The 26,075-nt window shown below is 49.1% G+C and overlaps 1 protein-coding gene across 2 annotated transcripts in view; it reads left to right on the top strand.

Annotated features, from left to right (window-relative positions):
* Ubtd1 (ubiquitin domain containing 1) overlaps positions 1-26,075 on the top strand; it is a 59,646-nt gene that overhangs the window by 15,465 nt on the left and 18,106 nt on the right. Inside the window, exon 1 of one of the 2 annotated variants that reach the window (XM_076563111.1) lies at positions 15,558-15,579. The exons of the other annotated variant lie outside the window; for it this stretch is intronic. The gene's annotated coding sequence lies outside the window, so the exon portion shown is untranslated. Of the gene's footprint in view, positions 1-15,557; positions 15,580-26,075 lie in introns of those variants that run through there. 2 annotated transcript variants of the gene reach the window in all.

The following is a 26,075-nucleotide window of genomic DNA, read 5'->3' on the forward strand; positions in this document are numbered from 1 at the left end:
ATCCGGGTGTTTGGATAAATGGGCGGCCCTGTTGGATTTTGTACAAGGGAAGCATATACATGTAAGTGACTTGGGAATAAGCACCTGGCGTTGTGAACAGCAGGATTGGAGCCTGTCATCCATGGTGGTTTTACCACTTAAGGTTTGGGACTTGGGACTGGAGATATGGCTCAGTGATTAACAGCACTTGTACTTGCAGAGGACTGGAATCTTGCAGATTCCCAGTACCCACCTACAGCTCTCAGCCATCCGTAACTCCAGCTCCAGTGTCTTTTTCTGACCTCCAAGGACACTAGGCATGAATGTGGTGCACAGATATATGTGTGAGCAAAACACTCACACACATACAATAAGTAAATCTTTAAAAAGTTTTAAAAGATTTGGGGCTCATTTCATCACTCACCCGCCTCATAAGAATGTCAGGCTGACACCTCTGATCCTTCAGGGGTCAAGGACAAGAATTTCACCAGAATTGTCTGAAATATTTGCTGCCACCTCCTGTCCCCCCTTCCTGAGGACCCTCCCCATTTGCCACCTACTTTCTCCAGAAGCCCTCCTCTGAACTCACAGACACAGCCAGTTTGGCCACACCGCAGACCTTTCTACTGTGTGAGGTCATTTCAGGGGAGAAACTATATATAGCGGAGGACCAGCATCAGGACAGCCCCGCGTTGTCAGGCCATTTAGCATCACCCTTCCGCTGATGCTGGCAGGGTCACCTCAGACTGAGCTGTCTGCTGGGGGTGTGGCATGATAGGAACAGTCCAGAGCAAGTCTCCTCCACATAAGGCATGAGTCTCTGACTCCTTTTCTGAATGATGGAGTTGGTCTGGACCAGGATTCTTAAAACATTTTTAACTACTGCAGCCCTTGCAAATGGAGTCACAGGAGCCTCAATAAATACAACCAAATGGACACTGCTTTGATAGAAGCCAGGGAGAATGGTCCCCCAAAGATTATCCTTAGGTCTTCAGGTCCTATAAAGTGCACGTTTTGAAAACTACTAAACAAAATGCTCCTCTAAATGGGTCTTCCAGCCTTAGAACTCTTGGGTCTAGCCTGTGTGTGGACTCTGGGATTAATGACACATTGACATTGTTCTTAGCTTTGGGCCCTGTTTGAGACTGACGGTCATCCTGGACAGATTGGGGATGTGGTAGAGGGCAGAAATCTCAGGGCAATGTTTTAGGTGTTTGTTTGGTTTTGGTTTTTCAAGACAGGGTTTCTCTGTGTAGTCCTGGCTGTTCTGGAACTTGCTCTGTAGACCAGGCTGGCCTCGAACTCAGAGATTCACCTGCCTCTGCCCCCCGAGTGCTGGATTAAAGGTGTGCGCCACCACCCTTGGCGGGGCGGTTGCTTTGTAGTGAGGACAGTAGAGAATGGCACAGTTTGCAGCTTCAGTTTGCCCTGCTGGCCTGTACTTTGAAGGCTTGTTATTTCTGACCTGCTCCTGCCTGCCTTTCCTTTTAGTGCTGATTTGCTCCGAAGAAGAGATGAAAATGAGGATGTGATGTATTTTAGGCAAGGAAAGTGCATTTAATTTGAGCAGCCTGGGGCTGACTGAGTTCCTCACTTTATGTAGCGTATTTGTGGAGTACAATGGTGCCTTTGGCAGAAATAGGAAAGCCCAAATCTGGGGCCAGTTTTCCTTCATTCCACAAACCTTTGTGGAACACCTGCTTTGTATTCTTGGAAAAGCTTAAAAGGGAGACCCCAGCTATATTAGGACCCCCCCAGATCATGAGTAATGCAAACCAACTGAATCTAGCTTAATTTGGCAAGAAGGACCTACAGGCAGGATCGGTGCCTGGGGAAATTCCTGCTGTTGCTCAGCTCTTTGTCGGCTTCTCTCTCTGCTCTCTGGCTGCTTCTGTCCAGGGCTCACGGGTCCTGTGTGTTCCTGCACAGTTCCAGCCATGCTCAGATAGAGCGAGGTCTGTCCACTTCAGAGTATGCATTCCTAAAGGGTCAGGTTGAGCCTGCTCAGGTCAGGTCTCCACCTTTGGTCTACTGAACTCCAGTCTGGATGCAGTCACATAAGACAGAGCAAGTCTGGCATCAGCCACTCCAAACACTGTGCAGACTGGGGACAGTTCCAGAAAAGGTGAGCTGAGAGCTGCCTGGCTCTGCAGCTCTGTGCTCCTGCAGGGCTTCATGAGGAATTCTGATCCTGGGAAGGAAACCAAGCGTGTGGGGAACGGGTCATAGCCACCCAGGGGCAGTGAACAGCTCCCCTGGCAGTGCCTGTCCGCTGGCTGGTAGAAGGCTGGCCCTGCAGGGACTGTTGGGCCAAAGAGCAGGGCTCCCTGAGCTTTGTGCCCACAGAATTCTCCTGGGCAGCAGGAACCAACCAGGTCATCTCAGGGACGGGAGTGCTCTGAGGCTGTTGGCCCCTAGAACAGAGCCTGAAGATGGTCAGGAATGGAGGTAGCTCTGTCTTGGGGGCCTGTGAACATTTCTATTTTTCTGAACATCTGGTCTTGACTTTCCCCTTGGTAGTCCCTGCCTTCTTACCTGTCAACTTGTTTCATGACCTAGCACATCAGTACCAACATCCTTGGGATCCCGGTGTAGCCAGCCACTGAATCCCTGCAGGGCCTTGGGCAGGGCAGACGTTGAGGAACACATGTCCTCACATCTCCTCCAGTTAGAAGGCTGGAACCTTGCATGAAGGAACAGAGAGAAGCGCTAGGAAGGAGGCCTAAACCAAGCTAGAGCAAGGGGACAGGGAGGGACCAGCAGGTATGTGTTTCGAGGAGGGGCAGTGACAGTTAGGCCTGAAGGGTACTGTGACTGCAGAACTAAGGGTCAGAGCTGTGGAACTGAACGGGAGCCACTGGGAAACTGGGGCCAGCTGGATGCCAGGGACCTGGGAGGGCATTCTGGAGTGGGATGGAAAGGAAGGGATGGGGAAGATGGAGGCCACCTGGAAGAACAGGGTGCTCCGGGCGGAGAGGGATGGGTTGGGACTAAAGTGCAAGGGGTACAGAAGCCCATGGAGACAGTCTACAGGACCTGATGATAGGTTAGCTGCAACAGTGGGTGGCCTAGAGGTGTGGAAGCAGATGGTCGGAGACTTGGGGAAGGTTTGGTATGAAGAGGATTGTATGAGTGTGTGTGTGTGTGTGTGTGTGTGTGTGTGTGTGTGTGTGTGTGTGTGTGTGTTCACATGCATGTAGTGCTGGAGCTGGAACCAAGGCCCTTCTCTGTGTACTAAGCAAGTGTTCTACCCCTGAGCTGTATCCCAAGCCCTGATTGTTTCCTCAAAGGAGCAGGAGCACCACCGGAAAGTTCGTAGTTTCTGGCTTGGGCTGGGGAGAAGGCAGTGTCTTCAAAGCAGAAAAGGAAGTTCTGGGGTCAAGGGGGAGACTGCTGGAGATTAGATCTTGCGTCCACCAGCTCTACTTCTTCGGAAGTGTGACCTCGGCCAAGTGGCCCCAGCTTCCTCTTCAAAATAGGAACAATATCTGCCCAGTCCCTCACAGAGCTGGGGGAGAGTCAAAGGTTATGTATGTGACAAAGCTTTGTATGTGGCAAGCCCTATAGGTGTAGGCATCTTTTTAGCATGGCCTTTGGTGTGATGCTGGTACACAGTGACGCCCAAGGACCCAAGATGTGACTTGATACTAGCTCCAACCAAGCTACCCCATACTCCCTTTCAGATGGCATACTGCTGTGTGTTCCTTGGGTGTGGTGTGGAGCCCTGGCTGAGTGACCTTTCAGGTTTTCATTTCATCTGACTCCTATTGGTCTCCCATGACTGCTCACTGTGTGTGTAGTCAGGGCAGGACTGGGTCGGGAGGGAGATGGCTGAGCCTGTCTTCCAAGAGAGAAAGGCAGTACAGAAGAACTTGTGGGTAGGCATGCTTACCCTTAATGTCCTGGTGTGGAGCTGCAAGGGCCACTTGATAGCTATAGCCACTCCTCTGTCCATCCATGTTGGCCTCCGTGGCCTGCTCCCCATTAAGAAAACCATAGTGCTCATGTTCCCAAGATACCAGGAAAGGGGAAATGATGAAATGCTGCATCTAGTTTTGCCACCAGCCTAGGCAGAGGACCCAGATAGAGACAGTGAGTTGTGGTAGCAACCAGCATACTGGCTAAAGTCCAGAGCCCATTGAGTCTAGGGCGGTAGAACAGGCTTCAGGAAAGGCTGTGGTGTTCTTCCCATCATGCCCTGCCCTCACCATCCAGTCTGATTCTTTCTGCCCAGCTCCTCTCTCCTCACCGTCCTGCTCTTCCTCTGGATCTCCCGCAGCGTCCTTTACCCGGCAAGCCTAGCTGTCCCTGCCCCGCTGCCTTTGGCGTGTCTTCCTCACCCTAGAGCTTCTTTCGATGTTCTCTTCAGTTTCCCCTCCCAGAGCCTCTGTGGGAGCTGCCTGCTCTCTCCCAGCACAGGCCAGACTTTGAAGTCCCGTGCCAGCCCGTTCCCAAACTAGGCCCCTTGGCATATTACTTCTCCTAAAACGCAGCTGCTGTGTGTTCCTGACCTGCCCGGCTGTTCTTGTCCTCAACCGGAGTTGTCACTTGTGACAATAAATAGGAAATGAAAAGCAGAGGGTTGCCAGGTGCCTGTTGACTGTCCTTCCAGCTGCCCAAATTCCTACTGGGAAACAACCTTAGTATTAGACATAATAAAGCTAACACCAGTACTTCCTGTGTTCACGTAGGATTTTTTAGGCAACATTTTACATGTATTATTTTACTTTCATGTAAGCCCCTGAGCTAAGTCATATGTTTATCCTCTCACAGGTGAGGGAGATTAAAGTTCAGAGATGTTATATGATTTCACCAACACCATCAGTACGTTGAATCAGACTGGAACCTGTATTGGTCTGACTCCCATGGCCATTCTCCCATCCTTGGTGGTGTCCTTGCCGCCCACTGGAGCAGGAGCGTTAAAGGAGAGCAGAACAGATGTCCCCAAAGCCCATTTAAACCCTAGTCTCTCCTGTTCCCTAGTTGACTGTCACAAATTGTTGTTAGCGCAGTTGAGGAAACCCCACATTTCATTATCAGAGCTGAACATTGTGTTCTCCATACCCTGAGCAACACAGAGAACATTTGGGCGGGAGTGGTCTGAGTATTTCTCTTTCCTGTGGATTCTCCCACACCAGTGGCCCATTTCACAGCTAGGAAAATGCCCTTCTGAAGCCCTAGACCAATAGTTCTCATTGTGACCCTTTAATACGGTTCCTCATGTTGTAGGGACCTAACCATAAAATAATTTCATTGTTCTTTTAACTGATTTTCCTACTGTTAAGAATTGTAGTGTAAATATCTGATATGCAAGATGGTTTTAGGCAACCCCTGTGACAGGTTGAGAACCACTGCCCTAGACCTTTCTATGATGTTATCTTGACAAAGGGGCTTCTAAAGGAGAAACAGCTGTTGGATCCCTTGACTTTCCTCTGCAGCAATCTTGCAGCTGAAATTCTGGTGCCATCTTGTTCTGACATGTCCACAGTGTGCCCTCTGATGCACATTCTGTACTTATTTGGGCTACTTCTGCTCTTGGAGGTAGGCCCTTTTTGTCTTGTCATTGTGACTGGTGACTGTCAATGGGAAGAAACAAATAGATTGTAATCTCTGGGGACTGTGGCAAATGTGACATTTGAAAAGCATATTCAATATCATAATCACATTTTAGGTTTTGAAAATATATTGTCTTAAAAAGAGAACTATTGAAAGTAGAGTTTGACAAAATCTTGCCTTATACAACATTACTTCTCAAGTGAAGTATGGATAGGTATCGTGTGTGTGTGTGTGTGTGTGTGTGTGTGTGTGTGTGTGTGTGTGTGTGTGTGTGTGTTTAAATCTGCATATTGGTCAGAAAGAGAAGTGTGCTCTGAAACTTCACCTTCCATCTCTCTTAGAGCCCTGAAGGGATGTGCTGAAAGTGTTTGGGGATGGCAGCCATTTTAGGGGCTCGAGAGAAGATTGAAGCAGGTGCAGCACACACTGGCTTGTTAACCATGATCAGGCTACAAAGGGACACCTTGAAGTTTAGGGGCTAGGAACACAGATTTAGATCAGACTGAAGTACAATTTAAAAGTGTACTGTTCAATGATTGTATTGCTTAGCTTATGTGTTATTGTTTTAGACAAGGTCTTATACTGTGCAGCCCGGGGTGGTCTGGAAAACTGCATAACCCAGGCTGGCCTCGAATTACAATACTCTCACCTCAGCCTCCCAAGTTCTGGGATTGTATTAAGATTATAGTTGGGTGCTATTATGCCCAACTTGTATTCCTTAACTCTTAATACCTCAGCTCTTAGATATCTTAACCGATGGTGGTTGGCACGGAGCTCATGACATGGCTGTGAAGGTTATGTGGAATAATCCCATTGCCTGGCACATAGCTGTACTCAGCCATTTATCTACCCAGACTGTCTTATCTTCATTGGATCAAATGTTCTGGGGCTCTGGGGCTGACCTGTGGCTTTGTGGCTCTTTGCTGTATGTGTGGATGAAGGCATCATCTGCTTCTGTCTAAAGCATATACAGATGTTCCTAACTCCCCTTGGGGTTGTATTCTGATTTTAAAAAATAAACCTATAAGTTGAAAATATTAAGTCAAAACTTTTTTTTTTTTTTTTTTTGGTTTTTTGAGACAAGGTTTCTTTGTATAGCCCTGGCAGTTCTAGGACTAGCTCTGTAGTCCAGGCTGTTCTTAAACTCACAGAGATCCCCCTGCCTCTGCCTCCCAAGTGCTGGGGCTATAGGTGTGCACCACCACTGCTGGGCTAAGTAAAAAATTCTTAGCTAAGCCAGGTTTGGGGGTGTTTGTATAGTCCCAGCTTCTCAGAAGGCCTTTAATTCTGGGGGATTGCTTGAACCCAAAGGTTCTAAACCATCTTGGAAAACATAGAGATCCCCATCTCAAATGTATAAATTAGTTATATATTAATCTATTAATATTTATTATGTATCTATTGGGTCTCATAACTTGGAGTAGTCCAGCATAAGTATACTCAGAATACTTAATGTTAATCTACAGGCAAAATCATCTTACAAAGCCTACTTTTTAAGAAAGTACTGAAGCCGGGTGGCGGCGGCGGTGGTGGCGCATGCCTTTAATCCCAGCACTTTGGAGGCAGAGGCAGGTGGATCTCTGTGAGTTCAAGGCCAAAGCACCAAAGTACTGAGTAATTGTATCATCTGTTGCCTATTGTATTGGAAGTGAAAAACAAAATGGTTCTGAGGGTGTGCCTTTGTACCATTGGTAAATGGAAGCATCCTCAGTCCAAGACTGAACCGCCACAACTCAGATATGCATTGAATATGTACTTGATCCTGGGCTTGCAGTTGAACAAATAGATAGGGCTCTACTCTTGGAGGACCCCCAAATAGTGGGAAAACAGATGATATTCAAATAAGTAAAATTAACAAATGCCACTGTGTGAAAGTAGAGGATAAAGGGACAGAATTATGGGATCAGAAATATGAGAATGGGGGGGTCAGAAAGACTTCCCTGAAGAAGAGACACAGCTAAGCAGACTTGTGAAAGTTGACACTGATGGAGCCATGTTTATCTCATGTGGCCCCATCCCTGTTGAGGACTACCTTTAAAGAATTAAAAAAGAAAACAACAACCCTTCCCCGGGCTGGGGCATCTCTGTCAGAACCATAGCTGGCAATAGAGCACGTGCTTTATTTCTGCCTCTGCTGTGTGTGATCAGCACAACCAACGGGAGGCTCTGAGCAGGGACTTACATGAGGAAGGCTCTTGGATAACAACGAGCTTGACATCTGCTAAGGAAGAAGTGAGTGGCTAAGTGATAATACTTTCTCAGGGAGCTGGAGGGAAGCTGTGTCCAAAGTACTTCCCAGTGCCACTGCGCTGGTCAGCAAGCATCTGGAGGCTGGGTTCCTTGAGACTGCAATTGGTGACTGTCTCCTCTGGTTTTCCCATGGCAGATGTCTCTTCCACAGTGTCCCATGGAGAAGGGCCATTAGGCAGAAGGGGAGGGACATGTATGCTGCAGGAAACAGGCCAGATTCAGAAGTCCCAGAGCCTGGCACTCCCCTCCCCCAGGGCAGCTGTCTGTCCTGAGTTTTATGTTCTTGTTATTTGATCTGGAATATCATGACCTGTCTTAGAGTTTCTATTGCTACAATGAAACACCATGACCAAAAAGCAAGTTGGGGAGGAAAGGGTTAATTTGCCTTACATTTTCACATTGTAGCTCATCACTGAAGGAAGCCAGGATAGGAACTCAATCAGAACCTGGAGGCAGAAGCTGATGCAGAAGCCATGGAGGGGTGCTGCTTACTGGCTTGCTCCCCATGGCTAGCTCAGGCTGCTTTCTTTTGGAACCCAGGACCACCAGCTCAGGGATGGCACCATCCTCAATGGGCTGGGCCCTCCCCTATCGACCACTAATTAAGAAAATACCCTGCAGGGTTGCTTACAGCCTGCTCTTATGGAGGCATTTTCTTAATTGAAGTTCCTCCTCTCGGATAACTTTAGCTTGTGTCAAGTTGACATAAAACTAGCCAACACATGGCCCTTTTTACTTTTCCCTTGTCTTCTCAGCTGAAACATACACTCCATAGGAAAAGACAGTGGACTTAAACGCAAGTGAAGGTTTAAGGTCAGACTGTGTGGGATGCTCAACTCCAGAGCCTACGTGAGGAGGCAGCATTGAGTTCCCCATGGCCTTGGTTTCGGGAGGACCTAGGGCAGTTTCTGTCTACTTCAACAGTGGCCCCTCGGAGCTTGGTGTGACACCTGGCTTGTCGAAGGTGCTTAGCACTGCTGAGATTGAAGAGATCCCCTCTGGCACCTTACAGATAGATGTGGACAGATTCTAACACAGGCTTTTGGCTCCTTTCCCAAGACCTGGCATTTATACATTAGCTGCCAGTGACATGGCTTCTAGGGGGTGTTTGAGGAACTTGAAATTAGGCCATCAGGAACCTGGGGCTGCTTAGCAAGAAACACAAACGCTTAGGGCGATCAAAGAGGCTGTCTTAAACCCCTCAACCATTGTCATGGCTCTCTTACCATTTCTTACTTTGCGCACTGTGTCCAAGCTGTGCAGACCCTCCCATGGAACTCTCATGGTAACCATGAGGTGGTTGTCATCTCTCTTCAATAAGGGAGGAAATCGGGGCTTAGGGAAAATGTTCTATCCTTGGTTTTAAGTGGATTTGTCTGACTCCATGGCCCACAGTTACTGTGAGATCTAAACCCCACACAGGGCTTTGTGCCTAGAGATTTGTTGTGGGTTTTTTTTTTTTTTGGTTTTTCGAGACAGGGTTTTCTCTGTGTAGCTTTGCGCCTTTCCTGAAACTCACTTGGTAGCCCAGGCTGGCCTCGAACTCACAGAGATCCACCTGCCTCTGCCTCCCGAGTGCTGGGATTAAAGGCGTGCGCCACCACTGCCCGGCACTGTTGTGTGATTTTTGTAGCGTTACCACTCATGGATGGAACTTCCTGGAAGTTAAGTTTTCTGTTCCCCGTAAGAGAGATCTTCAGAAAGCAATCTAAAATAGGAACAAACTGCCCCTGAGAACCTTGTTCTCCCTGGAGAGCTCAGGCCTGCCGGTGTGTGTGTGTGTGTGTGTGTGTGTGTGTGTGTGTGTGTGTGTGTGTGTGTGTGTGTGCGCGCGCGCGCGCGCTTGCATCAGCTGGAGCATGAACTACATGGTATCTAAGACCTCTCCAGCTCTAACAGGATCTGGTTCTGCAAAAAATAAGCCCTCGTGTGATGTCCTGGCAGAGGCTCTTTCTGAATGGTACAAGGAGGGTCATCCTCAGCCAGGCATGAGCAGTAGGCTCCAGACTTCATTGTAATGGTTCATTCTGGATTTCTTACTTCCTTTTGTCTTTGAGGATTGGTCTAGGTCCTTTCCATCAGGAGCTAGACATCATTGTGTTCCTGCTCCCCTTTGGATTGTACAACCGCCTGCTAGGTGTCTGGACTTGGCATGAAAACTGGCCCTGGGATGGGTCTGGGAATAGGGCACACCTTCTCTGTGCTACTGTTGCTAGTCAGCTAGTCCTGGAATTTGTGGGGCTTCAGACTTTGCATAACTGAGCTGGTTATCCTTTGAACTTTGCTCGGCCTCATTGACTTTCTGTGGGTACATCATTTGTTTGGGGGTGCAGAAAGGTATGATGTGATTCCAGAGTGCCTCTCAAAATACCTAATGGGTAGGAACATTCTGTAAACCTCAGAGGCTGCAGGAGGGGCATTATTGACCCTACTAGGTGCAGATGCCTTTGCAGTACCAGGGCCCTGGGGCAGGATAGCAGAGTGGGAAAACCCTACAGGTCATGCGGCCCAACTGCCTAGCCAGCGGGCAGTTGCTCCACTTCATGGCCTGGAGAGGTCAGCCAGACTTCCCTTGGGCTAGGCTAGCTCTTGAATGCACCAGTGAATAGAAAACCCTTGCTTATGTTAGCCTGTCCCACACAACAGTGGTTCTTAACTGTGGGTTACGACCCCTTTGAGAATCAAATGACCCTTTCACAGGGGTCACATGTCAGATATCCTGAATATCAGATATTTGCCTTACAGTTCATAACAGTAGCAAAACCACAGTTGTGAAGTAGCAGTGAAAATAATTTTATGCTTGGGGGTCACTGTAATATGTAGAACTGTATTGAAGGGTCACAGCATAGGAAGGTTGAGAGCTGCTGCTCTCCAGAGTGTATTTTGAAGCTATCTTATTGCTCAGGGCTGTGTCCCTGTGAGGACAGTCCCTGTTACTCAGTGAATTTGCATAAGCCTGAGTGTGCCTGCCTTTTGTGTTCCATGTGCTGGTTCTGTGTGACCTTGTTGGTTCTAGGATTCTAGGATTGGATGGGGCAGGCACTGGTAATCTGTCTTAGAGGATAGTAGGAATCAAAGGGAGGCCGAATGACTTGCTTGAGTCACCCCAATTTTGTGGACACCCTCAATATGCTTGATCTTGTCCTTTTGCTTGGCCAGACACATTCTGCTTCCTTAAAGACCCACACAATTTTTTATTGCAAGATTTGGAGAGCTCTTTCTGAAGGGTAAAGCTAGAGCTTTGAGCTCCCTTCTTCTTTCAAATGTACCTGGCCAGAAGGTGAGTGGGGATGGGCATGTAGGAGCCGTGTGGTGCCAGGAACAGGGGTATTAGTGGTTGGAGGAGAAGTTGAGGGTGCCAGATGTGACAGTTAAGTCTCTCAGAGAGGGACCTGACTGTGGAGACAGGAGACACTCTGGCAACTCCTAGGGCCTCTTCTTGTCTCTGTTCTACTCTTGAATGCTGGTCATCAGACCTGGAGCCTTGTACAGACCAGGCAAGGGCTCTAAACTGAGTTAGAGTCCTGTTTTCCCCTGGGTCTCCTTTAGAGACTCTACCCTCTCGTCCTGTTTCTTATCTGCCTCCCTCCTTTTCCTTCTGATGAGGCATATAGGCCCTGAGCTAATAGGCCCTTTTAGCTGCCTTAGCATCCTCTAGTCCCCACACTTGGTGATCCAGAGATCTTGAAGATATGGCTCTTTGACACATCATATTCTATGTGCTATCTTCCTCCCGGCCACCCACCCTTTAAGAGCCAAGAGGAAGATAGCACGTAGAATATGATGTCTCTGGCTGTAACATTAGAGACCCAGTCAGACACTCAGCCTGCTCTCTTTCCAGACACTATTGTCTTGTGTAAGAAGTGACATCTTACAGACAGCCTTAACCCTCAAGGACGAGTCCAGTGGTGGGACTTCAATGGATGGTGGCAAGACCATGGCATGGAAGTGATAAAAGGAAATGAGCATTTATGGAGTGCCATGCGGGCACAGCACAGCACAGCACATCTGTTTTCTCTAACACCGACCAAGTGGTAAAGCTTGCTCAGGGTCACAGGGCCAGTGAAAGGCGGGGATCCGATGTGGGTTGTGTCCTGTGTGGCTCCTCTTGGTCTGTGGCACCTTTCAGCCACATGGTTTAAGGAGAAGTTTTGGAGCTGTCAGTCAGGGCTTAATGAGCCAAATGGTTAGGCACCCAGGGCTTCATAAGGGACTGTATCTTTAATGAGTGTGACTGGTGGATGCCAGGATTTAGGATTCAGAGTATTATCCAGAGTAGAGTGAAAACAGGTGGTAATGGGTCTAATAGACCCAGAATTGTCTCCTGGAGTACGAAAAAGCACACTTTCCTCAGTGGGAGGAGGTTATGTCCCTTCCTGATCCTACCCTAAGACAGCCATGGTGTCAGGAAGACCACAAATCAGGAAGACCAAAAAATACTTAACGTAAGTATTGTGTGTGTGTTAGCTTTTTTTTTTCTCTAGATCCTTTGGGATGGTTAGCTTTCTGTTACTATAACAGAGTGCCTGAGATGATTTCCTTAAAACAAGAAAGGTTTGCTTTGGCTCATAGCTTCAGAGGTTTCAGCCATGCTCTTTTGGCTCTGGCACTTTGAGCCTGTGGCAGCATAGTACCTTGTGGCAGAAGCCCATGGCATAGAAGACCTGCTCATGGCAGCCAGGAAACAAAAACAAGGGGCCAGGGTGCGAGTATTTCCTCCAGTTAGGCTCTGCCTCTTAATGGTCTTACCAAACTCCAGGAGTGCCACAGGCTGGTCAGGCCGTTAACACGGGGGCTGTTGGGGCTCATTCCAGATCTAAACGACCACATCCTTCTTGCCACCATGAGTCAGGCCTTGAAACCCTCCAAGGCTCTGATGCTGCCCTTCCCACCTCTGCCCTGGCCTCTCTGAGTTCCTCCGGAGGCTTCGCCATGGCTTATTCACCTCCTTCATCTTGCCTCTTCTTCTGACCCTCCCAAACCTTAGTGGACTGGCTAGAAATCCATACCCACTATCTCCCCAACTAGCTAGGCACCAAGAAAAGGTTGTTTGTTTAAAAATTATTCTTTTTTTAGTTGTGTGTATGTGCATGTGAGTACTGTGGAGGTCAGAAGAGAGCATTGGATCCCCAAAAGTTGCAATCAAAGGTGGTTGTGAACCATCTGATGTGGGTGCTAGGAACTGAACTTGATCCCCTGGAAGAGCAGCAAGTCCTCTTAGCCCCTGAGCAGTTTCTGGGATCCACTAGGAGAGGTTTATGAAGAGTGGTGACTTCATTCCTTCCGTCTTCAGCCCGGTCTCGGAAGGCAGGTGTGTTTGTAGCACCATTGCTGTGCCACAGAGGCTCGGGGACATAGTGGCTCAGGAGAGAGGAAACCCGTTTTCTGTCACATCATGTCCCTGACATGAACATACAAGGAGAAGGGACCTCACCTGCCAGTGCTCACCTCAGGGTCCAGGAATGCACCCACTTTCTCTTCAACAAACTTGCCCTGGCCCTCTCTTGGTGAACATCTGTGTGACTGTGCCACACAACTTCGTGAAGCAGAGGCTGACTAAAGTAACTTCTGCCCTTCAGAAACTGGCTGTGTCATCTGGAGAGATCCTGTGTGGAAACAGTCTGTTCTAGAGACTCTCTTGTGTGCTGGGCAGTGCACACGCAATGTGTACCACATGTGTGGGTCTATGGACCACACAGAGGACATAAAGTGCTGGGAGCAGGCCAAACGCAAGGAGCCGGGGGCAGGAGGGCTTCAAAGCATGACTTCTCAGCATTCAGGGTCAGCAGCTAGAGGAGGGGTCTTCAGGAGGAAGACGCAGAGACCTGAAGATCTGAGAGTGCATGGAGATTGGAGCTGGATGTGGTCTAAGCACAGAAGGGAATGAGAGGAGACTTTGTCCCAGATGTCTGTATAGCTTACACTTCCCTCCATCTTGGACTCTACACCTGTAAGAGCCTTCCCATGCCACTGTTTCTAAAATTATGTCCCTCTTATTCTGTTTTTCTACTTTATTTTTAGTGTAACCCTTTAGTAATTCCTGCCTTATGCCTTATGTGTAGAGTGTATGCTCCATGTGTACAAATAGTACCTAACATTTTAACAAATGTTAAAAATGAATGAATGGGGCTGGAGAGATGGCTCAGCAGTTACGAGCACTGGCTGCTCTTCTAGAGGTTCTGAGTTCCATTCCCAGCAACCATATAGTGGCTCACAACCATCTATAGTGGAATCTGATGCTCTCTTCTGGTGAGCATGAAGATAGAGCACATATAAAATATAATATATAAAATTGAATGAGTGGTCAGGTGGTGGTGGCCCATGCCTTTAATCCCAGCACTTGGGAGGCAGAGGCAGGCGGATCTCTGTGAGTTTCAGGCCACCCTGGTCTATATAGTGAGGTTCAGGACTACAAAGAGAAATCCTGTCTCAAAAAAAGAAAAATAATAATAATGAACTATACTGAAGTACATATTTTTGGAAAGTTTGATCTCCATAATAAGGAGTTCAGCTTTCATGTATTCTTTTTTTAGGATTAAAAAAATATGTCTATGCCTGTGTGTGTACACAGTGTGTGTGTGTGTGTGTGTGTGTGTGTGTGTGTGTGTGTACCTGTGAAGACCAGAAGAGGGCATTGGATCCCCGGGAGCTGGAGTTACAGACACTTGCGGTCTGCCTGAAGTGGATGCTGGGAACCCAGCGAGGGTCTTCAGGAAGAGAAGGAAAGCACTCTTCAACCACTGAGCCATCTCTCCAGCCTCTGACTTTTACCTCACAGGCATTGGAGAGCCATGACATACCATTATTACTAAGGAAGATGGGCTAGAGCAAGGAGCATGCTTCTCTCTTGGCCCAGCTTACCTACAAAGCCATTAGCTCCTCGGTCCCAGCACTGCTGATGGCTGGAAAATGATCCTTTCATTCAGAGCCACATAAAGGGGCTTCCTCCTAACAGTGGAGGGAACATGAGCCAACCTCAGTCTCTTGTTGGGCCTGAGCACTACAGCACTCCTGGACACTGCTGGTAGAAATGGGAATTCAGAGTCTTTCTGGAAAGCAGTTTGGCAGAGGGACCAAGAACCCTAAAAATATCTCTACTCTTTGACCTAGAAATTCCCCAGTGAGGATTTTATCACAGGGAACCAAGTTGAAATGTGCTCAAAGCTTTATGTATGAAGACTTTCATCTCAGTGTAAGAATTTAGAAACATGCTAGGGGTAGAGCTTAGTGGTAGGGTGTGTGCCTGCCCTTAGTTATATCCCCAGCCCTGATTTTAGAAACTGAGTTACCTAAAGGCTAATTCAAGCACCTCCTAGATCCAGTCCCTTCATCACTACCCCAACTCTGCCAGCCACAGAGGCCTCGGGACAGTCCTAGGCCAGGCCCTTTGACTCCTTGTCCGTCGCAGCAGCTCAGAACCCATGTCCTCTACATGGGGCCCAGACTGAGCCATTGGACCACGTCGTCCTCTGCTTCCCCTCCTCAGAAGTCCTCCACCTCTTGGGGGCATGTCTAAACAGTGTCACTGGCCCAGCAGTCCTCCGTGCCCCGCCCTAGAGACTGTAGATTCTCTGCACTTGTAACTTGATCTCTCACTGTCTTTTTGTGAGTCTGTCCCCTTGACTAGCTCTGACCTTGAAAGTGTTCTACTCTGCTCCTGCTCCCTGGCTGGGGCCTAATGCAGTCAGTGCTTCATATGTGTTCTTGAATGGGTGAGTGAACGAATGAGTGGAGGCTATTGTGAGGTTTTGCTTTGGAGAATTGCATTCGATGCAGGACCCAGCACTTAACATGGTAAGCACTGAATAATTGTTTGCTGGATAAATTTATGTGAAATAAAAACAGCAGGATTTTTTATTTTATTTATAATAGGTTTCATTTACTTTTGAGTCACTACCAGGAAGAACCAGCCAAGCATCTGAATTTGTTCTGAGTTGCCACAGGTGACTCTGGCTAGCAGCAAGGGGTTGAGACTAACTGAGCTAGAAGCTGGCGTCAGAGTGAGGCTGTTATAATGCTACAAGTTTCAGGTGTGCACACCATATGATCCCAGAAATATGTGTGTGAATTGAGAAGAGAAAGAAAATACCTCAATGTGTTATTGCTAGATATTTTTAGGAGATAGGATATGGGTGACTTACATTTTTTTTCTTTTTATGTTTCTATTATATAATTTCTCTGTGTGTGGCATATGTCATCTTTTAAACATTAACAAAGTGAGGAAGGTGCTTGGAGGGGTTCCTAATTGTACCTGGTATTATTGCAGATTGGGGGATCTGTTTCCATTCTGCAGCTCCTGTCAGCTCAGGGCTGATCCCAGGCATTGGGTCTATAACTCATCCTCTGGTGAACCAAGGAACTGCCTTGTGGTCTGGGAAGTGTAGAGCTAGTACCCAGGTCCAGAGCAGGCTGCCTGTGGCTTGGTCCTCAGGAAGAAAGGGGCATGGGTAATGTGACAGAGCTGGCATGATGGGATTTTGTGTATCACTGTGTCAGGGATGGTGCTGGAGAGTTGACTTGGTGGGGAAGAGCACTGGCTGCTCTTGTGGAGGATCCAGGTGTGATTCCCAGCATCCACATGGTGGCTCACAACCATCTGTAACCCCAGCTTGATGTCCACAGGCACCAGGCACACACATGGTGCACAGTCACACATGCAGGCAAAACACTCATACACATAAAAATAAAGAAAAAAACCTAATGAGTTCACCTGTGAAAACGCCTTCAGTGAGGCTGGGCTGGAGTGCAGTGGGAGGGGCCCTAGGACTGGACGGGGCCTAGACAGCAGTCTTGTGACTCTGGGGTCTAGGTAGTTGGCTGGCTTAGCAGTCAGCTTGAAGGCAGAAGGTCAGCCAAGTGGGACCCCATTATTAGAAAGGGAGACAGATCGCATGCACTGACTGGTTGGAGAAAGCAACCAGCTGGAGGGGGAATCCAGACCAAGGCGTTCTCAGCTTCGCTTTGGAGCAGCAAGCAAGTGAGGCTGTCTCCCGGGGGATGTGCTAGCTTGTTTGTTATCTAATACCACCCCTGTCAAAGCCTCTTCGGTATCTTTCCCCTAACGTGTTCTCCCTTTGAGAGTCCTGTCCATCTTTGCTTCTGCCTCCTCAAGCTGTCTATTTCCTTGCTGCTGGAGGTATCTTAGGACCTCCTGAGGGCAAGATGGAGCCTTGTACATCTTTAAGGTCTGCATAGGAGCATGTGGTTCCCGGCCATAGTCAAAGAGTTCACTGAGGGAGGGATGCTTGGCATTTATCCACTTGCCCAGTGTAGCACAGAGGGCTCTGCTGTGACTTTGTGACTGGCTCCTGCCTTGTGCTTCCCTGGGTCACCAAGGCGACGAAATGCTCACTTGCAAGCAAATAGCATCCCTGGTCAGGGCTGCCAGCCTTAGCAGTTCTTGACCTCCAGCTGAGCTGAAACCAAGAGGCTGCCTTTCCCATCAGCCCTGAGCTGTGCCCACAGGGCTCTTCTGTCCTTTCGGTGGCTGTACTGAAGGCAGGTAGCTCCTGCTGCCTGGTGCTGTCAGCTCCTCTTTCCCACCTCACCCCAGAGCCTGGCTAGCGTCTACGGCAGGAAGGAGGTTTGGGACAGGTGGTCTCCTAGTGCACAGATACCAGCTGCAACCTGTCTGCAGAGGCACCTTCTTCTGGGGGCCTGGCTCATTTTCTCCTGGGTTTGGAGAGGGAGGCTGCCTATCTTGTGAGCCACCCCCACAGGGGAGGGACTGGATGAGGCCACTGGGGGAGCACTCCTGAGAGAATGAGGCCTGACCTGTCGGCCGTGCCTCTGCATAGCCCCACCCCATCCCCAGGCTGACTCAGTCAGCTCTTGCCTGACACAGATCTTAAGCCCTCGTTAGACTAGTCTGAGGAAGGACAGGTGCTGTGGGCCATGACCAGCAGCCCCCCGCCAGCCAGGCTCTACAGCCGCTGCTGCATGAAACCCTAAGGCAGGAGCAGCAGTGACTCCTGGGGCCACCCGCTGTCAGCATACCTTCTCCTGAGACCAAAACCTATTCCACCAGAGTTCCGGAGTTCTCTGCCTTGGACAGGTCCTCTCTGCTGCTCCCTGTCTCACTCCCAGCACGCCTGTGTGGTCCACCCTCCAGTTCATTTTCTGAACTAGTTGAGCTCCCATGCATGTCAGGTGCTCCTGCAGCGGAGAAACCTAGCCCTGCCACAAGCCCCATTTTGATTTTGGTTTTTATTTGATGTTAGCTCTTGAGACAGAGTCTTGCTGTGTTGTCCAGTTCTGCATTGGCCTACAGTTATGTGTCTCTGCACCCACTCTCCTCATATTTGAGGCACAACTCATAGAAAGCAACTTAAATGGAAGCTTTAGTTGATCCAAGACAATCAGTAATTCCTTACTTAGAAAGTAGAAGGCGGCCGGGCGGTGGTGGCGCACACCTTTAATCCCAGCACTCGGGAGGCAGAGCCAGGCGGATCTCTGTGAGTTTGAGGCCAGCCTGGGCTACCAAGTGAGTTCCAGGAAAGGCGCAAAGCTACACAGAGAAACCCTGTCTCGAAAAACCAAAACAAAAAAAAAAAAAAAGGAGAAGGCAGCCAAAGGCAAACCCGGGGGTCTGTCTCAGCCTTGTCACAACAGAGGTTTTCTATTGCCCCACATGTCTCCAGATTTTCTACCAAATTACATTTAAATGGATGCTAAAGGAACATAAAACTCTTTAAAAAGCCCACCTGTGCACAAACATGCTTCCTAGAAAAGAAGGCCTATCCCCCACCCTCAGCTGGGAAGGTTTTCTTCCTCCAGATACTAAACCTGAGCTCATTTAGGGTTGCCAGTTTTGGGGGGAAGCACAGAACCCTGACAGGACCACTAACTGACCCCAACAGTTACCCCAGCTCTGACTTGTGCCAAGTCGAGATGGTGTCAGACACACAGTCACAGCCCATTCCCCTGCTTATTGCTCCATGGCAGTGCCTGGGTGGCAAAGGTATGACCACCTCCACTTTAAAGATGACTCAACTGTAGGCATCAGGTGTTGCGGGGTATTTGTACACCGTGTGAAGATCTATTACTGTGATTGGTTTCATAAAGAACTGAATGGCCAATAGCTAGGCAGGAAGTATAGGCGGAGTTTCTGGGCAGAGAGAAAGGACGTAGGAGAGGAATCTTAAACGCACGTCAGAAAGCAGTGGAGGAGGACAGACAGACTGAAAGAAAGGTAAACAGCCTCAAGGCACAACACAGAGGAGTATAAATGGGTCAGTTTCAGTTACAAAAGCTGCTGGGCAGTGGCTGCACACGCTGTTAATCCCAGTACTCAGGAGACAGAGGCAGGCAGATCTCTGAGTTCTACAGAGCTCTCAGCCTGGGCTACAGATTGAGTTCCAGGACAGGCTCTAAAACTATACACAGAAACCCTGTCTTGAAACTGCCTGCCCCCCCCCAAAAAAAAAAGTTACAAGAGCTAATGGGACAAGCCTAAGCTAAGGCTGAGCTGTCATAATTAGTCTCCGTGTCATTATTTGTGAGCTGGGGGCTGACAGCAAAGCTTACTACATTCAAGGACAGATCACCAGAGACTATGAGCTTCTGAGCTTTCTTTTTCTCTTCTGGCTTTCTCTCTCACTTCTTCTGCTCCTTCCCCCATCTCTGGCCTTAAGATATTACCAAGTCAGGTACATTCATCCTTTTGAATTAGCATCCTATCAGTTCATTATGGCATATGCTGGTCCCAAGTTTTAGTTGACAGACGTGCCAGCATTTCCATCATTAAGAAGTTAACCTGTAAAGTAGATATAGTAATATACACATACCTGTAATCCCAGCCCTCAGGAGGCTGAGATAGGAGGATCACAAGTTCTAGACCAGCCTGTGCTACATAGTGTGTTCCTGGCTAGACTGGGCTACACAGTGAGACCCTATCACAGAACAAAAACAGCTAATAACATACTGTGTTATCTGAATGGAATTGGAGAGATCTACTTTTGAGACCTGGGAGAGAGGCAATAAGAGCTTTGTCTTGACAGAGTTGGGAATTTCCCTTTGGCATAACCAGTTAAGACTGGAGCTGGTCAGGAGGGGCTCAGATTGAAAACAAAACAAAACAAAACAAACAAACAAACAAAAAACAGGACAATCCAGTGAGTGCCATAGCTAGAGTTCACTTTGGAAGTGACCCTGATCGCCATACCACAGGCATGAGTTCGGATATTTATGGAGCCCTCATCCATCTACGGAGAACAGTATAAGTAGGAGGACTGGGATGTAGGCAGGACACCCATTAGACCATGCAAGGTCCAGGGCAACTCATCAGATGCCCAGCTGGCTCTGCCTGTTGTATTGGCTATTTCTCCTGACTGAAGGCCTTGGCTTCTCCCATACCTGCCCCTTGAAACAGCCTCTGAGTCTCCTTTATGCCACCCACTGTGTGTCTGATGGTCTAGCCATCCGTCCATCCATCCATCCATCCATCCATCCATCCATCCATCCATCCATCCTCTACCCACCTACCCAAGGAATACCAAAAACTCATTCTGGGCCAGGGACCTAGACAACTCTGAGGGGGAGGCCCAAGCCCTGCCCTAGTGATGAGCCTTCCTTCCAGTAGTCCAGTAGGGGAGATGGGATTAAGGTGGTGAGTTAACAGTAGCTGAATTAGGAGAAGAGCTGAGGTGGGGGGCAGGGAGCCCACTTTGCCAGGTTGGAAGAGCAGACTTCAGTGAGGAGGCAGTCCTTAAGTCTTGGATATTCTTTTTTTTTTTTTTTTTCCTCGAGATAGGGTTTCTTTGTGTAGCTTTGCACCTTTCCTGGATCTCGCACTGTAGACCAGGCTGGCCTCGAACTCACAAAGATCCACCTGCCTCTGCCTCCCAAGTGCTGGGATTAAAGGTGTGCACCACCACCACCGCCCGGCTTGGATATTCTTAAGTTAATTAAAATATCAACCTCACTTCCTCAGGCCTTTCAACCCAGAGGGTGCTAAGGAATTAGGTGTTGAAATGAATCTGGGCCATGACCCTTTTGTCTAGGCCTGCACACCCTAGCAGCAAGTAATCACCCCCTCTCCTGCTTTCAGGCTTCTGGCTCCACCCCCAGTTGTCATTTGAGCACAGAGAATTGGGTTACCTTGTGGGTGGGGTAGTAGGGTCCTATAAACTAGAGTGTGACCCAGCATGGAGCTCAAGGTTAGCCCCATCAGCACCAGGGACAGGAGCTACAGAGCAGGCACTGCCCACCCATGGACTCTTGAGCTCCTCCTGGGATTGGGTCTCCATCAGATGCTTCCCCTCTCTATTGCCATCATTACCCCGAAGGGAAACTGAGGCCCAGAGCTTGCTCTTCCAGCAACAGCAGAAGCCAACGTAGGGTAGTTCACTATGTTGTAAGGAGGGTGAAATGAGAAGTCTGAAATGCAGGCACAAGGATATCTTACTCCCACCCAGGCCCTCATTTAGAGGCCTTAGGGATGAGCAACCCTGGGTTCCAGCCGCTGGTTTGGCAGATGTGGAGGAGGCAGTGGGCCAGGGTGTATGTTTCCAGCAGACTGGCTGCGTGCCTCCACTCTCGTACCTACCTATTTGGTTTCTTGTCTCAGTTTTTAATTTACATATTTATTTATTGTATGTTTGTATATTTTGAAAGATGTGCCAGAGCACACATTCCAAGGATTTCCTAAATTATTCAGATATTTTCATAACAAGTGTGAGCATACTGTATTACAAAACCAAAAAACATTGTGCATCATTGTGTGATTCATTCTCAGCTGAGACAAGGAGTTGAGTTTGTCTGGTCGGAGACTTACTCTCATTTGGGCATCTACTGTGCCTGGCCTCACCAGAAGGCCAGTGAACATTTCAAGGATGACTGTGAACAATCCGAGCAGTTTCCCTTGTAAATGGTTCCGGGTGGGGGTGGGGCCACAGAGTCCAAGGACTAGAGAGTCTCTCCTAGGTCTTTTTGGGAGATAGGGCACAGAATCTCTTTCTCTCTCCCTCCCTCCCTCTCTCTCCCTATCTCTCTCTCCCTCTCTCTCTCTCTCTCCCTCTTTCTCCCCTCCCCCTCCCCCTCCCCTTCCCCTCCCCTCCTCTCTCTCTCTGTGTGCAGGAGCTGTGTTTTGGAGGGTCAGGAGTACTCGCAGGCTTCCCAGTGGGTAGATTGCAGACTGGAGCTGAGTGGAAAGCTAGAAGCAGCTCTGAACTGTAGTCCAAGGGGCCCAGCCAAGGATGCCCAGCAGCTCTGCCCCAGACCTGCCAGGCAATCTCCTGCTCTCTGAGATGCCCCAATTTACACAGAGCTTAGTTAAATGATGCCCAGGTGAAGGCCTCCTACTCCACCAGTGGCTCCCATTGAGAAGCCCAGGGTAGGTATTGCCAGTGGGAGCTGAGGCCATGTGTCCTGAAGCCTGCGGTCTTCGTGGAGATATCAGGAGTGGTCTATTCATTCTACCCTGCTTCCCCTGAATCACTCCAATTTGCCTGCCTCAGAGAACAGGTTCTTTGAAAGCCTTCTACTACCTTCTAGTCTCTGGGATAGGGGTGGGGAGGTGGCTGGGGGAGTCTGGGTGGGGATAAAATTTTGCTTTTTAAAAAGGCAGGAAGCAGAAGCTCAGTCTCAGAGTGTTATCATCCCAGGCCTCACCTGCCCACTTCATCAACCCCTTCTGTAGGGCCTGAGCAGGAGGACACGGACACCTTCTCCTGTTTCATTTGGAGACCCTGCTTTGTGGCCCGGCTAGAGGCCTGGGATGTGCTTTGTGGGGATACTGGGGCCCTGGCTGTCCCAGTACTCCATTCAGGTGTCAGGGCCCTCCTGGGGGACATATATCACTGTTGGCTCCGTTTTCCAAGACCACTTCTTTAGGCATTGCCAAAATAAATATCTTAGGAGACCTGGGCAGCTTCTCAGGTGTTTCCACAACCAGCTGGGCACAGCCAGCACCTTTGGCCTTTATGCCCACTGTGGCACTGCCTCTGACCCATCTGAAGATGGGGGACGTGGTGCGTCTCATCCAGGAATCTGGGTCCTGTTACGCTTCTGTGAAGGGAGTAGGAGTCTCTGCCCACTGAGGCCCAGCTCTTGACTGTGTTTCTGACTGCTTTGTTGTACTGTTGCTGTTGTTTTGACACGTAGTCTGGCTGTGTAGCCCAGGCTGGCCTTAAACTCAAGCTCCTCTGCCCCAGCCTCACAAGTGCTTGGGTTATAGGACTGTACCACCACACGGTCTTATCACTCCCAGTTTACCTGTGTGGAGACTGAGGGCCACAGGCTTGGCTGTCCTGGGTCCCACCTGTGAGGTAGCATCAAGAGGTGGACTCGGGCCCTCTGATTGCAAAGCCGCCTCTTGATGGTCCAAACCCTTTGGTTTTCCCACTTCCTGAACCAGCCCCTGGAGCCTGGGGCTCTTGGGGGCCCTCGAGGAGCTAAGTGCTCTTGCCGGAACAGCCACCCAGGCCTAGCAGCTGGTGGCCGGATGTGTCCTGGCACAGCCGTGGGGTTAAAAGGATGCACTTTATTTGTGCACAGTTCCAGTCGGGAGCCCCCTGCGGACTGCCCACCCAGTCCTGGCAAGTGAGTTGCCTGCCTGTGAGTCACACAGACACTGATGAGTCAGGTTTTTCCCTTCTTCGTTCTGGAGCAGCTGGGGAGGAGTGGGGTTTTCTTAGGAAACAGATCCCTCTCTTTGCTCTCCTCCTCATTCCCCTTGTCTCGGAGCGGACTGTTTTCTCTGCATACAACCACAACTTGGCCCTGTAGGAAGAGGCCTTTGTGTCCCCACAGGAGAAGGTGTCTGAGCTCTGGTCACACTGGTCAGAACTCAGGCCTCAGGCTGAGTGGAGTCAGGGAGAGGGACAGGGTCTGCCAGCCATATTAGTAAGGAGCACAAGGAACCAGTCCAGGGCTGTCTGCCTCCCAAGCCACACACCTGGGCTGGGGCTTGGTTTGTTCTATCTGCAAAGAGGTGACTGCCCTCTGGACATGCATGTAGGTCCCCCTAATCACAGGGCCTCCCCTGAGCTGCTGTTTAGCCAGCCTGACTGTGCAGATGGTCAGCCTCAAGCAGGAACCGGGTTCTCCCAGAGCGCCCCTTGCCAGGCCCTCACAGAGGCCTGATTAAACACACAGAAAGCAGCCAGCTTGGCTGGGTAGCAAGTTCCTGATCAGTGCTTCTTGGCATGGCTGTGTATTGGAACCATCTGGAGAGCTTCTAAAGCCCTGTGGTGCTGGAGCGAGGAGCAGACTCAGAGCAATTAAGTCAGATCTGTCCCCTCAAGGGGCGGGGTGCATATTTCTGGTGGACCGTGGCTGTATCAGTCGTCAAGAATCTGTCCTCTAGTAGTTGATAGTCAAGTATTTGCTAGGACAGCACAGCATGGGGAAGAGCTGGGAGTGTAATCCAGGGCTGATGTTGGGGCTTCAGTCCTGGATCAGGGTGGATGGAGGCTAGAAGTCTGGACCCCTTAGTGCTAAGGAAGGAAAGCAGGGGGGACAGGGTCTGCCAGGGCTGGTGAGTCAGGCTGTAGAGGAGGAAGGGGAAGGGATGAGTCAGGCACAGCTGCCTGCAAGGCCCAAACTTGGCTTTGGAGCATAAATGTGCTCAGTGAGTTCTCTGTCAATCTGTAAACTAAATGTTGTATGCTGCAGACTGTGCCGCATGAGGAAGTGGGTGATGATCCTTGAAAAGATGGGGTCCCAGATCTCAGAAGTGTTGGGCGTCGCTGTGCATACTTTGAACAGCTCACAGAAACTGGGTAAATAAAAGAGTGGCATTCAGGTTGGGTAGATGTGCCTGGAGGATCATGCAGGGTGTCATGATGGAGAGGAATTGGACTTGTGATTCCAAGTTCACTCCACTAAGAATGCCAACCAGAAACATAATAGCACAGCACTCTTTACTGGCTTCTGACAAAATGTTGATTAAATTAACGGAGGGCTTGAGAGAACTGGAGCCACACCAGGGAGAGCATCATCTTTTTAGCTCTGATCGTAATATGTAGAGCTCGTTTGTTTGTTTTGAGATAGTTCTATAGTTCAGGCTGGTCTTGAACTCATTGTTTAGCCAAGGATGATCCTGAACTCCTTATCTTCCTGCCCCCAATTGCTGTGATTACAGATGGTGCCACGTGCCCAGCTTGACCCCAGGAGTTCTAAACATACTTGGTGTGACGTTTGCTGTGATGCAGAGATGTAATGTACACAGGAGCCGGTGATACTTGGTGCTGTGCCTCCCCTGGGCTGTTCAGTCCTCTCAGCTAACCTAACTAAGCCAATGCCTAAGAGCTTTTCCTCTTGGGAAATGTATTGCAGCCACCAGGCTCCGTCCTGGTTATTGTTCTCGGGCGTTTTATTTCTTCCAGTTAAGTCTGGGTAAGTTGTGTCTGTGCATTTCTCTGATTCAGCATCAGAGGGAGAAGCAGTAGCAGGAAGTAGGGATTGTCAGCGTGGAGAACAGTGAAGAGCAGGGAGCCGGCTAAAGAGATGGAGGGGGCGGGCAGGTTCAAATAGTAGTGTTAATGACAGAAACTGAGAGATGGCTCAGCAGGTAGGAATACTTGATGCTCTTCTAGAGGACCCAAGTTTGGTTCTTTGCACCCACTTCGGGTGGCTCACAACCACCTGTAACTCCAGCTCCATGGGACCTCCACAGACCCACATCTCCCCACACAAATAAAAATAAACCTTTTTTTAAAAAAACAATTACAGAAATAACCACAGTAACAGTAATCAGTGCTTCCACTAGAGCAAATGTGTGCCACGTTTGTGTGTATATGTACACATTAAGGAAGCAAGAGCCTGTGGGTTTGAGTGTTAAGGAAATCTCTTGTGGGATTTAGTTGTGTTTTTTTTAAGATTTATTTATTATGTATATGAGTGCTCTATCTGCATGTACACCTTTATGCCAGAAGAGGACATCACACCCCACTATAGATGGTTGTGAGCCATCATGTGGTTGCTGGGAATTGGACTCAGGAGCTCTGGAAGAACAGGCAGTGCTCCTAACCACTGAGCCATCTCCCCAACCCCAGGATTTAGGTTTTTATGTGTACATACATAAATCTAGCTTCATACAGTTTCCAACCTCCCTCAAGTGAGATGATGACCATCCAGTGCCTTACCAAGACCATTTAGGTAGTAATGGATCTCATGTTCAAGCTCATTTCTGTCTAGGTTCCAAAACCCAGTGGTCTCGACTTACCACTTTTGACTTTTCAGTGGCACAAAAGCATCTTCTGCAATTCTTCTGTTGTTTGCCTTCTCTATGGTGTTCAATGAATAGCACAAGCTACTCGACACTTTATTGTGAAGTAGGCTTTGCCCAA

Source organism: Peromyscus maniculatus, chromosome 1, assembly GCF_049852395.1.
Source record: "Peromyscus maniculatus bairdii isolate BWxNUB_F1_BW_parent chromosome 1, HU_Pman_BW_mat_3.1, whole genome shotgun sequence".
Lineage (NCBI taxonomy): Eukaryota > Metazoa > Chordata > Mammalia > Rodentia > Cricetidae > Peromyscus > Peromyscus maniculatus.